Source organism: Habropoda laboriosa, unplaced genomic scaffold (assembly GCF_001263275.1).
Source record: "Habropoda laboriosa isolate 0110345459 unplaced genomic scaffold, ASM126327v1 scaffold28, whole genome shotgun sequence".
Lineage (NCBI taxonomy): Eukaryota > Metazoa > Arthropoda > Insecta > Hymenoptera > Apidae > Habropoda > Habropoda laboriosa.
Window position 1 is genome coordinate 1,617,647 of NW_017100174.1, and position 7,433 is coordinate 1,625,079.

Below are 7,433 nucleotides of genomic sequence, written 5' to 3' on the forward strand. Positions count from 1 at the left end.
TGTTTTCCTCCCCTCCCCCCCAAACAAAAAAAAAATCAATATACAAATATACTACACAACGAACAACGCGATTCCCCGACTGATCTTTACAGCGAAGAGAAGAAAAGGTTAAAACGTTTAAAGATGTATTGACCAGTAGTGGGAATAACGAGAAGCGATTCTCGATGCTTCTTTTATCTCTTGTCCCATATCTAGTCGTAAATATCGCCGGTCCCGAAGCCTTCCTTGTACATCTAGGCACGTAGACGCACGTGTACAGACCGCGTAGGTGTATTCAGGTGGTAACGTTCCTTCAACAGTATGCAGTCCGGTATACAGTGATAACAAAGCGCATGAGTGTTCGTCTATGACTACGGGACAGTTAGAGAGGGAGAGAAAGAGGAGAGACAGGTTGACGGGGTAAGAGCACAAGCGAGAGATAGAAAGAGAGAGGTTAGGTTGGCGGATAGGAAAGAGAAAGAAAGAGAGAGCATAGTGCAACGGTTGACCCCGGTACACGGGGTCATTCCCTTCTTCAACCACCACCACCCCAACCCCCACTGACTCCGGTTCTACCGCTCACCTACCGTCCCTACTACTGCTCCTCCACCCCTTCTCATCCTCGTATCCTCCACCAACGCTGCTACCATCACGACCACGCAACTCCACTCTACTCTCTCTCCCTCTCCATCCCTCTCTTGCTCTCTCTCTCTCTCTCTCTCTCTGTAGCTCTCCTCTTGCTCACCCAGCCAGCGATGTAGCTACGAGGTGCTACGGGAAGGTAAACTCTCGTGCATACGTTGGCTGACAGAGACGATCTCAGGCGAAGCTCCACCTAGATCTTCCTTTGCCTGTCAGTCCGCTGGACAGGTAATAACTTACGAGATATTTGATTTATGGTAATGTTGATAGTGACGGGTTCAAGCGTGTATCGAATGGTCAGGATGCCACGTTGCATCGAGTTAATGATCGAATATGTTTTATATATCGCTTGGAGAATTTGCTTCGCCTTAGACGGATACTGTATGTATATATGCATTTTTTTTTTTAATTAGACGATTTACACGACGATTGCACTGAATTATTTTCACGCTCTCCGAGGATAGACACGCTGCGGGGATTGGTTTTTTTTTATTGATTCTGCTGGAGGAATTGATGGGGAAACGGCGTAGAAAACCGAGGACAAGATTAATAGGAAAATCTCCGAGGATTTGCAGTCCTAGAGATTACACGGATGAAATTTGAATGTAACAAGAATTTATGTTGCCGCGTTATTTATTGCAAGGGTGACTAGAGTTCGAGCATGCAGCTTTATTTATTCGCCGCCGGTGTATTGACGATAAAAATAGGTCGGACTGTGTTCCGACGAAAAACGTCGCCGCGGCTTGGTATATCTTTACAAACTGCACTTCCAAGATATCGTCTCTCGAGCCTCGCCAGAAAGTATTTCCACCGGTGTTTATTATCGGAAACGATCAATCTCGTAAAAAAAAAAAAAAACCTGACGACAAGGTGTCGCATAAACACGTGTGTATGTATGCACACGTGTGTATATATACGACTGTGTACACACGTGTAGCTACGACATGGTTGGATAAAATCGAGGATTATGGTTTTTCAGCATCTCTACATTTTTTCGGGGGGTGTATATTTTCGAAACTACGGGGTCACACGCAGGATATTCGGGTCACCTCGAAATCCAAATACGTCGAGGAGGAACGAGACTAATAAAGAAATGTTTTTCACGACACCTCTGATTACGTGTGCCTCGTGAGTTATTATAAAAATGAAAGTGAAGAAAATGGGGACGCTCGAGTATATTTTCTTAGGGAGTGCAGTGGCTTTAGAGTCGAGCGAACGTGCCGCCTCGCGCCGCGCGCGTCGCCGTTAATTTATTCGTGATCACGAAAGTGCGAATTCCTGTCGCTTTTCGCGACAAAGAACACGTAGATGTAACAATGCCAGCGTCGAGGGATCTCCCGGGTGAGAAACAGAATGAAAGACTTCCCAGAGCAACGACACGTTATTGAGAAGGATAAAAAAAAGAAGGAGAGAGATGGAGAGAAATGAAAATATAGTGCGTGGTTTAGCGCTTCGAATGCGAAATTGAACGTTTCAAACTGCGAGTTCTCTCTCTCTCTCTCTCTCTCTCTGGTTTGTAATTGATCTTGCATTCAATGCAATCGCTGAATATTACATTTTTGTGCGCGTTTAAAGAATCACGTAACATGCACACCGCTCAAAGGGATATTAATATTTGTTTCGAACGACGCATCTGTGCATCTATTGTTTGTCAAGAATTTACGTGTGCGGACAGTGTTTCTCCTTCTTTTTTTTTCCTTTCTGTCCAGCAGTGGTGATGGAATGAAAATCGAATCGGTTGACGCGTCACGCGATGACGAATTTTTATTCGAGACGTACGGGCAATTTGTCGGACAGAATATAAATTGAAGGGTAATAGAAAAAAAAAAAAAACGGCAACGCGAGAAAAAAAAAGGAGAAACAAGGAAAAGGGTTCAGCTACTGTTTACCCCGATCTATTCTATTTCTTTTCCTTTTCATGCTTCATTTTTCTTTCCCCTTCTTTGTTGCACGTTCAAAGGATTCGCGCTTGCAAATCCCCCCAGCTTGAGCTTTTTTTCCATTCACTGCGTATAATATTTTCAATGACAATGTCCCTGCCAGAGACCTACTTTTTGCAACTCGCACTTAGAAAGGGAACAACGTTGCATTTGAACGCCGCGTTTTTCACCATGTCGTGGAAATGTGTCATCGTTAATGGAGATGCATCGCCTACAATAACGAGGACAATCTATTTTACACTCGTAAAGGCCGACCAAACTTTATTTCGGCCTGACGCCACGCAGAATCGTCGCCGCGGAACAGACCGAAATACGTCCCCGTTATTTCGCCCGCAAGTTCTTTATGAACAGGGACGAACACTCGTCTCCTCGGGAAGCCAGATGTTTGTCCTGCGTCCCTTTTCTCGGTCTCCCGAACACCCGAAGACGTGCCTGGTACCAGGGTGTCCTTAAAAACGGTTCGAAATGGAAAAATATGTCGTAGGACGAAATTAAACGGTGTCAAGTGGTGTATATTTTGGGACTAAGTTTAAGCATTTCTGTGCTTCAGAAATGTGCACAAAAATGCATAAACTTAATTCCAGAATTTGCACCACTTGACACCGTTTCATTTTGTCCTATGACATTTTTTTCCATCTCTAACAATTTTAAGGATACAGCTTGTCCCAGTTGCGTGGGACAACCTGTAAATTAGGTATCTTTTTTCACAAAGTCTCGACGACTTTATCGACTCAAAGCCACCATATTTTCTCAGAGAGGGAATTTTTTAGCTGCCCGATAAATGGAAAAATAGTCATCGAAAATAACGAAGATTATTTTGAACGTTGAAATTGTGTTAAATTTTTTATAAACAAGCATCGAACTTGGCGAGAAAGGACACCGAATTAATTTCTACTCCTGATACTTTAAAGGATATTCTGTTTTAGCCGAGACATTTTAAGATCACATTTGGAAATCATTTTCTGAGAAAAACAACTAAGTCTCGCAATTTATCATTCGAACTATATAAAGAAACATATTATAGCTCGTTGCAACCCTCTCGAAAGTAAGAATGCCCTCGTAATAAAAACGATACTCGCTCGAGTGATAAAATAAATTCATTGTCGTATGTTTAGCGAGCATTTAAATAAATCTTTCCGTCGAACGAGGTATTTCATGCTCGGTAAACAATTTACGAAAAGAGGAGGGTTGCTTGTTAAATTATACGTTGACTCTTCCGTCAAGCAACAACGAGAGAAAGAGATGTTCTCGATACCCGATATATTGTACATATGTATACATACGTACCGTTTTCTTGCCGTTTATCGAGAAGTTTAATTCCGTACGTTCTAGACAATACTAGCCATAACTGGAATATGAAATTGCATTTGCATGCGAGTTATACGTGACCCGTTGGAACCTCTCCGATTTCGTAAATTTCTCTTGGTACAATCTTCTTCGTTTTCTCAAGCGAAATGTCGTTGTTCCGTGATGCTTCAACGCGGGGGGTATTATCGTGTTTCTCTTATTCCTTCAAACGTCATCGAACTCGAGAAACTTTCGTTAAAGTGATTCGCGGTATCCACGAATAGCTTAAAGTCTCTCTACCACGGTGATATTCTTAGTGTGTGTGTGTGTGTGTGGGGAGAATATAGCGATGTGTCGAGGTTAGGTTCGTTCCGAAGCGAGAATAGGAAACGTTATCGAGGCACGGAAACCATCGTAGTTACCGTTCGCAAACGAACCTGGATCTTGTCTTCCTTTACCAACGATATTTTCCGGGCATTTTCCCCCTCAGAGAGAGAGAGAGTCTGTAAAACGAGACGCTTCGATTGTTTCCTCGGAGAAAGAGTGCCTCTCGGAAAGAAGTACTGCCAGCCGGTGTTTTAAACGGACCTTAACGTTGTTTTCTCTTCATGCGCATAACGAAGGCTAATTAATTCCGATTACATTTAGCCGACGTACCGGAAATTCGTTAGTTTTAATACAATTCACCTGGTTTGTTAAGTAGTAACTGAATTTCCGTTTATAGAGAGTAACGCATCTGGACCTCGCGCGGCGGGTTACTTAGCGTTCTCTCGCGATCGAGAAATTATTATTAGCCCGGTGAAAATTGTCCCCGGACTGTTCCGAAGAATTAATTGCGTTTCGAAATTAAACGTGAATTATGTAGCAATATCGCGAAAGCAATTACGGCCTGTGTTGTCGAAGTTCCTCAGGACCTCTTATCTGATAATGTAATGACGTCAAACAGATGTAACGATGCCACACGACGGTATCGAGTATGAGAAACTAAAGTACACGAGAGGTACTCGTTGTTTCCAATAACAACTGAAAACGAAGCTCTGCGAAAGTCGCGCAACCCTCTATCTCTCCCACTCGCGTCTCTCTGCATAAAGTTACTTTCATTTACGTCGCTTTTCTTTTGGAATTGATCGATCGCTTCCTTTTCTCGCGAGCCTCGTGTCGTTTCGTTCCGAGAAACATTTCAGGCAGAGAACAAGTAGCTTTACGTAGTATAGTAATTTTACAATGACAAGAATCATAGTTGAGATTGATGACAGTTAGCTGATATACAGTACGGTTTTTTTTTCTTAAAAAATTTCCACGTTCTTTTCGACAATTAATTTGCACATTTACCATTCATTTACAAGTTTCTTTATCGTGGCGAGTAAGAGAGGCGAAAAAGAGCGAATCCAAATTCATTCGCGTGAACTAATTTCTCCCAAATTGCCGATGCATACGAGAAGCAATGGCGCCAAATTCAAATACACAACGAACAGCCGAACTTAGAATAAAAAATGAAGAGATCAATGTGTCGCTGCGAGGTAGAAGCAGCTACATTTAAGTAGTTACACAAAATCTGCGTGTCTGTGTATAAATATATGCACAATGAAGAATGAAAACGTTCTTCGGTTTTCCGCGAACTAACGTATTACAAGCAAACTCTGTCTATCTCTGCGATCAATTTCGCAATTAGGGAAGAGAAATGGTCATCTTCACGAACGTAGTAAAGATTAAAAAGATAGTTTAACTTCTTACTGCTTTGTCTCGCTTCTTACGTTCGCGCTCACAGACAATATTTTTCCGAAAAAAAAGCTTTCGTTATCCTTCTCCTTCAGGTTCGCTCCTTTCGTTGCAGTCCACTTAGGTTGATTGAAAGGACGTTCTCGTGCAGGCAAATAGGCGGCGATTTCAAGTGGCTGACCACTAAAAATAACGATCAGGCATAGCGGTGTTGGAAGTGTGCAACAACGTCGTAGAATTTACGCTTATCTTTCGCGAACTATCCGAACGGCCAGGCGGCATCGCATCGGCGATACACGGCTGTGGACTCGTCTGGAATGAACTTTAGGAACGCTTTGATCTAAGCTGCCGGTTGGCACTTTGTGTCTTCTACATTGGTGCCCCGGCGCGCCGATATATTAGGATAGTCCGAAAAGGTATGCGCTCTAAATCGAGCGCCAGTTAATACTATGTGGGTACGACAGGTGGTTCGATGAAACTTGGAAATTCCTTGCTTTTCGAGCGAGCCGTCGACACGCGAATCCTCCGTTCTCGACATTTTAAAATGTATAAACCGCGCCCGCCAATCGAGCTCGCTTCCGCGTTAAATGAACCTTGTCAGCTCTGAGATCATTTAAACGTAGCTTCAGCCCGTTTGCTCGTATAATACATGCGAGATGCTACTTTGCATTCTTACCGTGTACTTCCTCGTATCCTCTTCACATCTATATCTACAGTGTGTATTAGAAATCGTGGTACAGAAAGGAGATTAATTTTTCACGCGAAAGAAAATTGGAAATTTTTCATTGTACAATTGATAAATTGCATTTAACGTTGTTGCGAATGAGAAATTATTTCAAGCTGAACGGAGAAGAGATTCATTTTCATTTCCGAACGTGTCCAGGTAAATTCTGTTTGTATCGTCGACTAAAGGCGCGTATTCAACGAACGTCTGTCTACATTGAATTTCCTCTAAAAGGAATTAATTTTACATTTTCCGTTTTCCACTTGCTTTTTCACGACGAATCGCCCTTCTTTCTCGTTACACCGTGTATAGACATATTATGAAGACTTGAGTTTCCAAATTCGTTGTAGAAAGCGTTGCAAACGATATTAAGAGAACGCGATGAATATTCAGGAGTTTGGTGCCGTTCGAATGAAAGTAATTTTCTTTGAAAGCGCGTAGTAAAGTTAAACGAACGGACCTGTATCGCGAGGCGTCGAGAGACGGATTTTACGAACCGGCCAGCGGCGGTGTCGCGAATAATACGACGAGATCTTTACGAGTGCGATCCTTTTGCCATGAATACGCGTTAACGGCAGGATGCCTAGGTTTTCTTTCTTTTTTTTTTTCGCGCTGGGAACATTTTTCTTCGAGGGACCAGAAGTTGCACGCAAAACGGACTTTAATCTGCGTCATAAATATGCATTACCCGGGAGCCATCTCCCAGGAAGCGGCAGTTAAAACCACACCGAGCATGTTACAGATTACAATGGCGCAAACAGTTCGTAACAGTCTGACGCGAACGAACGAATCTCGTAAGCGTCAACGATAAACCACGAATGCAACTCTACTACTTTACGTAAGAATCCGCCTACTCGCTGCTTTCAACTTTCTTGAAAAGTGCGGTAAAAAAATGATTCTCTTTTGTAGCAAAGTTAGATTGAAAATTGATAAATTATTTGGAAAATGAATCGACAGATTCCCTTGAAATTTTAATTTTTAAAAAATACTTATGTACATTACTGATGTAAAGCTTACTGATCTATATTAATCTAACCCTGTGAGGCTCAATGCTCACCTTTTTTAACTTTTTTGAAAAGTGTGATAAAAAGAATTTGAAAAAGCTATTCTCTTTTATAATAAGGTTATATTGCAAATTAATA